At 40.4% G+C, this 12,908-nt stretch overlaps 1 non-coding gene across 1 annotated transcript; it reads left to right on the top strand.

The window, feature by feature from the left end:
* Positions 1-390: 390 nt before the first annotated feature.
* LOC143685313 (U6 spliceosomal RNA) lies at positions 391-497 on the top strand. The gene has a single exon (XR_013176560.1). It is a non-coding gene; the product is annotated as a U6 spliceosomal RNA (small nuclear RNA).
* The last annotated feature ends 12,411 nt before the right edge of the window (positions 498-12,908 follow it).

Raw genomic sequence — 12,908 nt, forward strand, 5'->3', positions numbered from 1 at the left:
AGACCTTTCTAGGGGGTGGGGGAAAGGCACCATACAGGCAGGGCAAGAAACAAAGAAAACAGGAACTGAAAAATTCTGATCTAATAAACAAACTTAAGCTAGAGGACTAGGATAAGCTGAACAGAATGTCAAAGAACAGATAGACAACAAAATCATCCAGCAAGAAAATCCTAGGGGGAAAAAAAGTGAAAACAATCTCAAGAATAAACTAATTAAGGTAATTAAATGCCTAGAAGCCATCAAAGAATAACAAATCATACTAGGAAAATTGAAGAAATGGCCCAGTCAAAGGAACAAACCAACAGGAGTTGAAATGAGATACAGGAGTTGAAACAATTAATTCAGAATGTTCTAACAGGCATGGAAAACCTCATCAGAAATAAATCAATGGTGCTTGCTTCAGCAGCACATATACTAAAATTGGAACAATACAGAGAAGATTAACATGGCCCCTGCGCAAGGATGACATGCAAATTCGTGAAGCATTCCATTAAAAAATAATAATAATAAAATAAATAAATGAATTGAGGGAGGATATAAAGAAGGCAAGGAATGAACAAAAAGAAGAAATTGAAAGTCTGAAAAAGCAAATTTATAGGAATGAAAGGCACAGTAGAAGAGATGAAAAAAACAATGGAAATCTACAATGTCAGACTTCAAGATGCAGAAGATAGGATTAGTGAACTGGAGGACGGAACATCTGAAATCCCACAAGCAAAAGAACATATAGGGAAAAGAATGGAAAAGTATGAGCAGGGAGTCAGGGAAATGAATGACAACATGAAGTACATGAATATATGTGTTGTGGGTGTCCCAGAAGAAGAAGAGAAGGGAAAAGGAGGAGATAAACTAATGGAGGAAACTTCCACAGAAAATTTCCCAACTGTTATGAAAGACTTAAAAATTATAGATCCAAGAAGTGCAGCATACCCCAAATAGAATAGATCCAAATAGACGTACTCCAAAACACTTACTACTCAGAATGTCAGATGTCAAAGAGAAAGAGAGAATCTTGAAAGCAGCAAGAGAAAAACAATCCATCACATACAAGGGATGCCCAATAATACTATGCACAGATTTCTCAGCAGAAACCATGGAGGCAAGAAGACAGTGGGATAACATATTTAAGATACTAAAAGAGAAAAACTGCAAACCAAATTCTATATCCAGAAAAACTGCCCTTCAGAAATGAGGGGGAAATTAAAACATTTGCAGACAAAAATTCACTGAGAGAATTTGTGACCAAGAGACTGGCTCTGCAAGAAATACTAAAGGAAGCACTAGATACAGATAAGAAAAGACAGGAGAGAGAGGTGTGGAGAAGAGAATAGAAATGAAGACTATCAGTAAAGGTAAAAAAAAAAAAAAAAAAAAAGAAAGAAAGAAAAATTAGATCTGACATATAAAATGCAAAAGGCAAAATGGTAGAAAAAATTACTGCCCGTACAGTAATAACACTAAATGTTGATGAATTAAACTCCCCAATCAAAAGATACAGACTGGCAGAATGGATTAAAAAACAGGACCCATCTATATGCTGTCTACAAGAAACACATCTTAGACCCAAGGATAAACATAGGTTGAAAGTGAAAGGTTGGGAAAAGATATTCCATGCAAATAACAATCAGAAAAGAGCAGGAGTAGCTATACTAATATCCGACAAATTATACTTCAAATGTAAAGCAGTTAAAAGAGACAAAGAAGGACACTATGTATCAATAAAAGGAACAATTCAAGAAGAAGACATAACAATCATAAATATTTATGCACCGAGCCAGAATGCTCCAAAATACATAAGGCAAACACTGAAAAAAGAAATAGACACATCTACCATAATAGTTGGAGACTTCAATTCCTCACTCTCATCAATGGACAGAACATCTAGACAGAAGATCAATAAAGAATCAGAGAATTTGAATAATACAATAAATGAGCTAGACTTAACAGACATATATAGAACATTACACCCCACAACAGCAGGAAACACCTTTTTCCCAAGTGCTCATGGATCATTCTCAAGGATAGACCATATGCTGGGTCACAAAGTAAGTCTCAATAAATTTAAAAAGATTGAAATCATACAAAACATTTCCTCAGATCATAAAGGAATGAAGTTGGAAATCAATAATAAGCTGATTGCCATAAAATTCACAAATATATGGAGGATCAACAACACACTCTTAAACAACCAGTGGGTCAAGGAAGAAATAACAAGAGAAATGAGTAAATATCTCGAGGCAAATGAAGATGAAAACATGACATATCAAAATTTATGGGATGCAGCAAAGGTAGTGCTAAGAAGGTGTGCTGGTCTGAATCTATGGTGGACCCCAGAAAAGCCATGTGCTTTGATCTTCATTCAGTATTGCTGGGTGGGAGCATTTTGATTGTTTCCATGAAGATGTGACCCATCCAATTGTAGGTGGTAACTTTTGATTAGATGATTTCCATGGAGGTGTGTCTCCACCCACTGAAGGTGGAGTTGCTTGCTGGAATCCTTTAAAAGAGGAAACGTTTTGGAGAGAGTCTCTTTTTGGTAGAGCCACGAGAAAGCTAGCAGATGCCACCATGTTTGCCATGTGCCCCTCCAGCTGAGAGAGAAACGTTGAACGTTGTCGGCCTTCTTGAACCAAGGTATCTTTCCTCGGATGCCATAAATTGGACATTTCTATAGACTTCTTTTAATTGGGACATTTTCTTGGCCTTAGAACTATAAACTAGCAACTCATTAAATTCCCCCTTTTAAGAGCCATTCCGTTTCTGGTATATTGCATTCCAGCAGCTAGCAAACTAGAACAGAGATTTTAGGCATTCCTAAATGCCTAAAATCGAGGAATTAACAGTCCACTTGGAAGAACTAGAGAAAGAACAGGATATTAACCCCAAAACAAACAAAAGGAAAGAGATAATGAAGATTAGAACAGAAATAAATGAAATTGAGAACATGAAAACAATCGAGAAAATCAACAAACCCAGAAGTTGGTTCTATGAGAAAATCAATAAGATTGATGGATCCTTAGTGAGGTTGACAAAAAGAAGAAGAGAGAGGATGCAAATAAATAAAATCAGAAATGGAAGAGGAGACATAACCACCGAACCCACAGAAATAAAGGAGGTAATAACAGGATACTATGAACAACTTTATGCTAATAAACTCAACAATGTAGATGAAATGGACAACTTCCTAGAAAGGCATAAACAAACAACATTGACTCAAGAAGAAATAGATGCCCTCAACAAACCAGTCACAAGTAAAGAAATTGAATCAGTCATTAAGAAGCTCCCCAAAAAGAAAAGTCCAGGACCAGATGGCTTCACATGTGAATTCTACCAAACATTCCAGAAAGAATTAGTACCAATCCTGCTCAAACTCTTCCAAAAAATTGAAGAGGAGGGAAAGCTACCTGACTCATTCTACGAAACTAACATCACCCTCATAACAAAGCCAGACAAAGATATTGCAAGAAAAGAAAACTAAAGACCAATCTCTCTAATGAACATGCATTCAAAAATCTTCAACAAAATTCTAGCAAATCGAATCCAGCAGCACATTAAATATACACCATGACCAAGCAGGATTCAGCCCAGGTATGCAAAGAAGCTTCAACATAAGAAAATCAATTAATGTAATACACCATATCAACAAATCAAAGCAGAAAAACCACTTGATCATCTCTATTGATGCAGAAAAGGTATTTGACAAAATTCAACATCCTTTCTTGTTGAAAACACTTGAAAGGATAGGAATACAAGGCAACTTCCTCAATATAATAAAGGGAATAGATGAAAAACCCACAGCTAACATCATCCTCAATGGGGAAAAACTGAAAACTTTCCCCCTAAGATCAGGAACAAGAAAAGGATGTCCACTATCACCACTGTTATTCAACATTGTGTTGGAAGTTCCAGCCAGAGCAATTAGACAAGAAAAAGAAATACAAGGCATCAAAATCAGAAAGGAAGAAGTAAAACTCTCACTGTTTGCAGATGATATGATACTATATGTCGAAAACCCTGAAAAATCCACAGCAAAACTGCTAGAGGTAATAAATAAGTACAGCATAGTGGCAGGTCACAAGATCAACGCTCAAAAATCTGTAGTGTTTCTATACACTATTAATGAACAATCTGAGGGGGAAATCAAGAAAAAAATTCCACTTACAATTGCAACCAAAAGAATATGATATTTAGGAATAAATTTAACTAAAGAGACAAAAGACCTATACAAAGAAAACTACAAGAAATTGTCAAAAGAAATCACAAAAAACCTAAATAGATGGAAAGGCATACGGTGTTCATGGATTGGAAGACTAAATATAGTTAAGATGTCAGTTCTACCTAAATTGACTTATAGATTCAATGTAATACCAATTAAAATCTCCAAAACTTACTTTTCAGAAATAGAAAAACCGATAACCAAATTTATCTGGAGGGGAAGGGTGCCCCGAATAGCTAAAAATATCCTGAGAAAGAAAAATGAAGTTGGAGGTCTCACACTACCTGACTTCAAGGCATATTACAATACTACAGTGGTCAAAACAGCATAGTACTGGCATAAGGATAGATATACTGACCAATGGAATCGAATAGAGTGTTCAGATATAGACCCTCTCATCTATGGACAATTGATCTTTGGTAAGGTAGTCAAACCAACTCACCTGGGACAGAACAATCTCTTCAATAAATGGTGCCTAGAGAACTGGATATCCACATGTGAAAGAGTGAAGGAGGATCCATCTCACACCCTATACAAAAATTAACCCAAAATGGATCAAAGACCTAAACATTAGATCTAAGACCATAAAACTGTTAGAAGAAAATGCAGAGAAATAATCTTATCAATCTTACAATAGGAGACGGTTTCCTAGACCTTACACCCAAAGCCTAAGCATTGGAGAAATAAATAAATAAATGGGAATTCCTCAAAATTAAACACTTCTGTGCATCAAAGATCTTTGTCAAGAAAGTAAAAACACAGCCTACACATTGGGAGACAATTTTCCGAAATGAGATATCAGAGAAAGGTCTAGTATCCAGAATATATAAAGAGATTGTTCAACTCAACAACAAAAAGACAGACAACCCAATTACAAAATGGGCAAAAGACATGAACAGACACTTCTCAAAAAAGGAAATACAAATGGCCAAAAGGGACATGAAAAGATGCTCAACGTCCCTGGCTATTAGGGAAATCCAAATAAAAACCACAATGAGATATTATCTCATACCCACCAGAATGGCCATTATCAATAAAACAGAAAATGACAAGTGCTGGAGAGGATGTGGAGAAAGAGGCATACTTATCCACTGTTGATGGAAACGTCAAATGGTACAACTGCTGTGGAAGGCAGTGAGGCGTTTCCTCAGGAAACTAAGTATAGAATTGCCATATGATCCGGCAATACCATTGCTAGGTATCTACTCAGAGGGCATGAGGGCAAGAACACAAATGGACATTTGCACACCAATGTTTATAGCGGCATTATTTATAATTGCAAAGAGATGGAAACAGCCAAAATGTCCATCAACAGAGGAGTGGCTAAACAAACTGTGGTATATACATACGATGGAATATTATTCAGGTGTAAGACAGAATAAAGTCATGAAGCATGTAGCAACATGTATGGACCTTAAGGACATTATGCTGAGTGAGATTAGCCAGAGACAAAAGGAGAAATATTATATGGTTGGTCTCACTGATATGAACTGACATTAGCAAATGAACTTGGAGAATTTCAGTTGGTAACAGAGACCATCAGGAGGTAGAAATAGGGTAGATATTGGGTAATTAGAGCTGAAGGGATACAGATTGTGCAACAGGACTAATTGTAAAAATTTAGAAATGGATAGCACAATACTACCCAACTGTAATACAATAATGTTAGAACACTGAATAAGGCTGAATGTGAGAATGATAGAGGGAGGATGCCTGGGGGCACAAATGAAATCAGAAGGAAAGATAGACAATAAAGACTGAAATGGTATAATCTAGGAATGCCTAGAGTATATAATGATAGTGACTTAATGTGCAAATTTAAAAATGTTTCTGCATGAGGAAGAACAAAGGAATGTCAATAATGCAGGGTGTGGAAAATAGATGGTAATTAATATTTTAAAATTTAACTGTGTGAGACAAGCAAAAAATGTTTATTTGGTACAAAATTTATATTTTGACTAGTGCCTTTCCTAATATAACTTATGTGGAAAGCTTAATTGAACACCATAGTACTTGGAAACTTGCGTAGGGCATGAAATTTTGTACGTTTGTCCTGAGTGATGCCCAGATAAATCCCAGAGCAATTTGAACAGTGAATAGGGAAGTATTTGCACAGTTCCCTAGGGGGAATGGTGAGAAAGGGGGAAAATTCAACTTCCCCAAGTGGAGAATTCTTGATAGTCTCACAGGCAGTGGGGACAGCCAAAGCAATAGACCAAGCCTCCAATCTTGGGGTTTGTTCATATGAAACTTAATCCCGCAAAGGATAGGCTAAGCCTACTTAAAATTAGGCCTAAGAGTCAACCCCAAGAGAACCTCTTCTGTTGCTCAGATGTAGCCCCTCTCTCTCTCTCTCGGCCGACACAGTAAGAAACTCACTGCCCTCCCCCTCTCTACGTAGGACATGACTCCCAGGGGTGTGGACCTTTCTGGCAACATGGGACAGAAATCCTAGAATGAGCTGGAACTTGTCATTAAGGGATTGAGAAAATCTTCTCGACCAAATGAGGGAAGAGCAAAATGAGACAACATCAAGCGTCAGGGTCTGGACAAACGCCACAGGAGAGGCTCACCAGCCAAAGCAGGAAGAGAGCCTGTCCCTTCTGAATCCTCCTTAAAAGGCTTCCAGTGATTAGATTGAGCATCCCTCATTGCAGAAGACACTCCCCTTGACTGATTACAAATGGAATCAGCTGTGGATGCAGCTGACGTAATCATGATTTAATTCTATGAAATGTCCTCATTGCAACAGACAGGCCAGCACTTGCCCAATCAGACAAACAGGTACCATGATTTGGCCAAGTTGAAACATGAACCTGACCATGACAGTCCACCCCTTGTCAACTTGGCAGCTATATATATCACCTTAAACCATACCTAATTTCTAAATAAAAAACATTAAAATGCACATTTTTTTCTTTCACCTAACGATACTCAACTGTCCTGCATATAACTGGAAACACATTAACTCTCTCCAGAATAGGATGCAAGTCCTTGGGTAATATTCATTCTTAAACTTGATATTTTACAACTTAAATAGTATAACAGGAACAAAACAGCATCACAGTCCTCATTTCTGTAACTGATCACATGGTTTATTTATCACTACCTTCTTCCACTACCCATTCCATGTTCCCTTTACCCTCAGTAAGCACTTCAGCTGGCCATGGTTCTTTGCCTGGTGGGGTGATACAAACCTTCATTCCTGAAGTTTCGGACCCATTGGTAGACCTGCTTGAATTGGGCTGTTGCAGTTTTCCACTGATTTTAATCACAGGGCATGGTAGTACTAAAAGATGCCCTAGAGGATCTCCTATATTCCAAGAAAACTCTTCTTTACCTCCATTGTGTAGTTGCAGTCCTATTTCCCCCTGATAGTCAGGGTCAATCACCCTAGACAATAATGCAATCCCCTTCTTGGCTTGTTGATCCGGGGCATGAGTAGCCCAAAGTGACCAGGTAGCAGTCTTAGATTCCAGTTCAATGGGATCATTGTTGTTTCTCCTGGTGGAAGCATTCCCCCTTTTGGAACTAAAACCTGTAGACCTGCAGAGCTCAGGGTTGCAGGGACAGTGGACGCTGATTCAGAGCATATACAGCTTCCTGGAGAACACTACCCCAGCCTTTCAAGGTATTGCCACCTAGGTGGCACTGTAATTGAGTTTTCAAAAGGCCATTCAACCATTCAATCAATCCTGCTGCTTCTGGATGATGGGGAACATGGTAAGACCAGAGAATTCCATGAGCATGTGCCCATTCCCACACTTCATTTGCTGTGAAGTGTGTTCCTTGATCAGAAGCAATGCTATGTGGAATACCATGACAATGGATAAGGCATTCTGTAAACCCACGGATGGTAGTTTTGGCAGAAGCATTGCATGCAGGGAAAGCAAACCCATATCCAGAGTATGTGTCTATTCCAGTTAGAACAAATTGCTGCCCCTTCCATGAAGGGAGTGGTCCAATGTAAGCAACCTGCCACCAAGTAGCCGGCTGGTCACCTCGGGTAATGGTGCCATATTAGGGTCTGAGTGTGGGTCTCTGCTGCTGGCAGATTGGGCACTCAGCAGTGGATGTAGCCAAGTCAGCATTGGTGAGTGGAAATCCATGTTGCTGAGCCCATGCATAACCTCCATTCCTACCACCATGACCACTTTGTTCATGACCTTATTGGGCAGTGACAGGAGTTGCTGGGGAAGGAGGCTGACTGGTATCCACAGAATGGGTCATCTTATCCATTTGATTATCAAAACCTTCCTCTGCTGAAGTCACCCTCTGGTACACATTCACATGGAACACAAATATGTTCATGTTTTTAGCCCACTCAGAAAGGTCTATCCACATATATCTTCTCCAGACCTCTTTGTCACCAATTTTCCAATTATGGTCTTTCCAAGACCCTGACCATCCAGCCAAGCCATTAGCAACAGCCCATGATTCAGTATACAAATGCACCTCTGGTCAGTTTTCCTTCCAAGCAAAACAAACAACCAGGTGTACTGCTCGAAGTTCTGCCCACTGGGAGGATTTCCTCCCACCACTGTCCTTCAAAGACACCCCAGAAAGGGGTTGTAGTGCTGCACCTGTCCACTTTCGGATGGTACCTGGATATCGTGCTGAACCATCTGCAAGCCAGGCCTGAGTTTTCTCTTCCTCAACCAATTCACTGTAAGGAACTCCCCCAAGAGGCCATAGCTCTGATCTGGGAAAGAGAAGGTAATGTGGCAGGAGTGGAGACCATGGGCATTTGGGCCTCTTCTTCATGTAACTTACTTATGCCTTCAACCTGCTCTGGCCCTATCTCAGATATACCACTTCCATTTTACAATAGAGTGCTGTTGCACATGCCCAACTTTATGGCTTGGTGGGTCAGATAACACCCTCGTAATAGGCAACTCAGGTCTCATGGTAACTTGGTGGCCCATGGTTAAGCATTCAGTCTCTACTAAGGTTCAGTAGCAGGCCAAAAGCTGTTTCTCAAAAGGATAGTAGTTATCTGCAGCAGATGGTAAGGCTTTTCTCCAAAATCCTAAGGGTCTGCATTGTGTTTCTCCTATTGGGGCCTGCCAAAGGCTCCAGACAGCATCTCTATTTGCCAATAACACTTCCAGCACCATTGGATCTGCCGGATCATACGGTCCAAGTGGCAAAGCAGCTGGTACAGCAGCCTGGACCTGTCACAGAGCCTCCTCTTGTTCAGGTCCCCACACAAAATTAGCAGCTTTTCTGGTCACTTGATAAATGGGCCAGAGTAGCACACCCAAATGAGGAACATATTGTTGCCCAAATCCAAAGAGACCAACTAGGCATTGTGCCTCTTTTTTTGGTCATAGGAGGGGCCAGATGCAGCAACTTATCCTTCACCTTAGGAGAGATATCTCGACATGTCTCACACCACTGGACACCTAGAAATTTCACTGAGGTAGAAGGCCTATGTATTTTTGTTGGATTTATCTCTCATCCTCTGACACGCAAATGCCTTACTAGTAAGTCTAGAGTAGTTGCTACTTCTTGCACATTAGGTCAAATCAACATGATATCATCAATATAATGGACCAGTGTGATGTCTTGTGGGAGGGAGAAATGATCAAGGTCCCTGCAGACAAGATTATGACATAGGGCTGGAGAGTTGATATACCTTTGGACAGTAAAAGTATATTGCTGGCCTTGTCAGCTGAAAGCAAAATGTTTCTGGTGGTCCTTACTAACAGCTATTAAGAAAAAAGCATTTGCCAGATCAATTGCTGCATACCAGTTACCAGGGGATGTATTCATTTGCTCAAGCAATGATACCACATCTGGAACAGAAGCTGCAATTGGAGTTACCACCTGGTTGAGCTTACAATAATCCACTGTCATCCTCCAAGACCCATTTGTTTTCTGCACAGGCCAAATAGGAGAGCTGAATGGGGATGTGGTGGGAATCACCACCCCTGTACCCTTCAAATCCTTAAGAGTGGCAGTAATCTCCACAATTCCTCCAGGAATCCAGTATTGCTTCTGATTTACTATTTTGCTAGGTAGGGGCCATTCTAGTGGCATCCATTTGGCCCTTCCCACCATAATAGCCCTCACTACACGAGTTAGAGAGCCAATGTGGGGATTCTGTCAGTTACTCAGTATGTCTAAACCAATTATAATATAGACATATACTGGAACTGGGGAAATAACTACAGAATGGGTCCATGGGCCCACTGGGCCCACTGTGAGATGGACCTGAGCTAAAACTCCATTGGTCACCTGGCCTCCATAAGCCCCCACTCTGACTGGTGGACCAGAGTGATGTTTTGTGTCTCCTGGAATTAATGTCACTTCTGAACCAGTGTCTAATAATCTCCCAAATATCTGATCATTTCCTTTTCCCCAGTGCACAGTTACCCTGGTAAAAGGCCGTCGGTCTCCTTGGGGAAGGCTTGGAGGAAGATTAACAGTATAAATTTGTAGCAGTGTAACAGGGTTCTCCCCCAAACATGGCCTTCCCTTCATTCAAAGGGCTCTGGGTCTATAAACTGCCTCAAGTCTGGAAATTGATTAAGGGGTCATGACTCTGTGTTTTTGTAATTCAGGTTAGACTTCTATTCACTTGACCTAGAACTCTTTTGTTTATACAGCTCAAACAAGAATTTAGTAGACTGCCTATCTGTTGTACTTCTAGTTATCCCATGATTTACTAGCCAATGCCACAAATCTCTGCGAGTCATATAATTTTGACTCCTGCTTTGAGTTTGCTGTCTATTATAATAGCCACGTTCACCCTGTCTTTGGTGATTAAGTGCTGCCACCTGGCTTCTGCCAACTCAGGATCCCATCATCCCCATTGTGTTTAAGGATTCCAGCTCAGTGACAGCAGTTCCTACAGTAATATCTGAGCTACAGAGAAGTGCAACTACAGAGCTCTTCAGGGATGATGGTGCTAGTCTCACAAATTTATTTCTCACTGTTCTGGTAAAAGGTGCATCCTTCGGACATTCTTGGGGTGTAATACCAGGCTTTGCATGGTAAATCCACTCTAACCTTCCAATCTCTCTAAGCCTCTGGATCCTCTCATCTACATTATACCAGGGAAGTTCTGGCATTTCAACCTCAGGTAATGTTGGCCACCTTTTGATCCATGTTTCAACCAACCATCCAAACAAACTATTAATACCTTTCTAACCCCTCGAGCTATAACATTGAATGCAGAATCTCTGCTTAGTGGGCCCATATCAATAAATTCAGCTTGATCCAGCCTTATATTCCTCCCACCATTATCCCACACCCTTAAAATCCATTGCCACACATATTCCCCTGATTTCTATCTATATAAATTGGAAAACTCACACAGTTCTTTTGTAGTATAACGTACCTCCTCATGTGTGATACTTGGTACCTCACCTTTAGGGGCCTGTTGGGACTTTAGTTATAGGTCTGGAAGAAATGATGGGTGGTTTCTGGGTCATGAAAAAAATTAGAAATATCTTCCAAGCCATTTGCTTCAGGGCATTCATTTGCAGTTTCAACTGGTGAAACGGGATTAATCACTCTAGGGCTAATCCCTTCAGGAGGAGGTTGGGTGGCCAACTCCTGAAGGCAGGCTGGAGGTGGGGTGGTTATGTTCTCAGGGCAAACTATTAGAGGGTTATCTAGAGAAGACTCAGCATGACCTAGGGTTTCAACCTCACCCCTGACATCATTATCAATCCATATGTCACCATCCCATTTTTCAGGGTCCCACTCCTTTCCAATCAATGCTGTCACTTTAATGGTAGACACCATGCAACACTGAGATTTCAGTTTATGTTGTAAAGTTGCTACTCTAATAATAAGATTCTGAGTCTGATTTTCAGAGATCTCAAGTCTACGGCTACAGGAAATAAGATTTTCCTTCAGGACACTCATAGAAACTTCTACATCTGTCAGAGAGCACTTAAGCTTCTCATTTGAAGCCTTAAGCCCATCACTTTAACTCTTTAATGTAGCCAGTGTATCTAACAATAACCAGCCAACATCTCTATACCTCTTATTTCCACAAAACTCTGTAAAGGTGTCAAAAACATTATCCCCCAGAACCTGGCTCCATATAAGCGAAGCATTAGGAGAATCGAATGGTGATATTTTGACTATTTCTTCTGCCAACTCACTCCATGGATTGGGAGTGTCATTCTGATTATGGGAATTAGAGTCCTTAGTGCCTATGGGTCCAGTCAGAGTAGAAAACCATTCATAAAAACCCATTTTTAAGTTTCTGTTTCTTAAGAACCACTCCTGGTACCAAGATGTATTAGTTAGTGTTCTCAAGAGAAATAGAATCAACAGGGAACACTCACAAATATAAAACCCATAAAAGTGTCTCACATGACATGGGAATGCAGAGTCCAAAATTCGCAGGGCAGGCTGACGATTCCGATGGAGGGTCTGGACGAACTCCACAGGAGAGGCTCACCAGCCAAAGCAGGAAGAGAGCCTGTCTCTTCTGAATCCTCCTTAAAAGGCTTCCAGTGATTAGACTGAGCATCACTCATTGCAGAAGACACTCCCCTTGACTGATTACGAATGGAATCAGCTGTGGATGCAGCTGACGTGCTCATTACTTAATTGTATGAAATGTCCTCATTGCAACAGATAGGCCAGCACTTGCCCAACCAGACAAACAGGTACCATGATTTGGCCAAGTTGACACATGAACCTGACCATGACAGAAGACTTTGAAGAA

The sequence above is a fragment of the Tamandua tetradactyla genome, chromosome 5 (genome assembly GCF_023851605.1).
Source record: "Tamandua tetradactyla isolate mTamTet1 chromosome 5, mTamTet1.pri, whole genome shotgun sequence".
Taxonomy (NCBI): domain Eukaryota; kingdom Metazoa; phylum Chordata; class Mammalia; order Pilosa; family Myrmecophagidae; genus Tamandua; species Tamandua tetradactyla.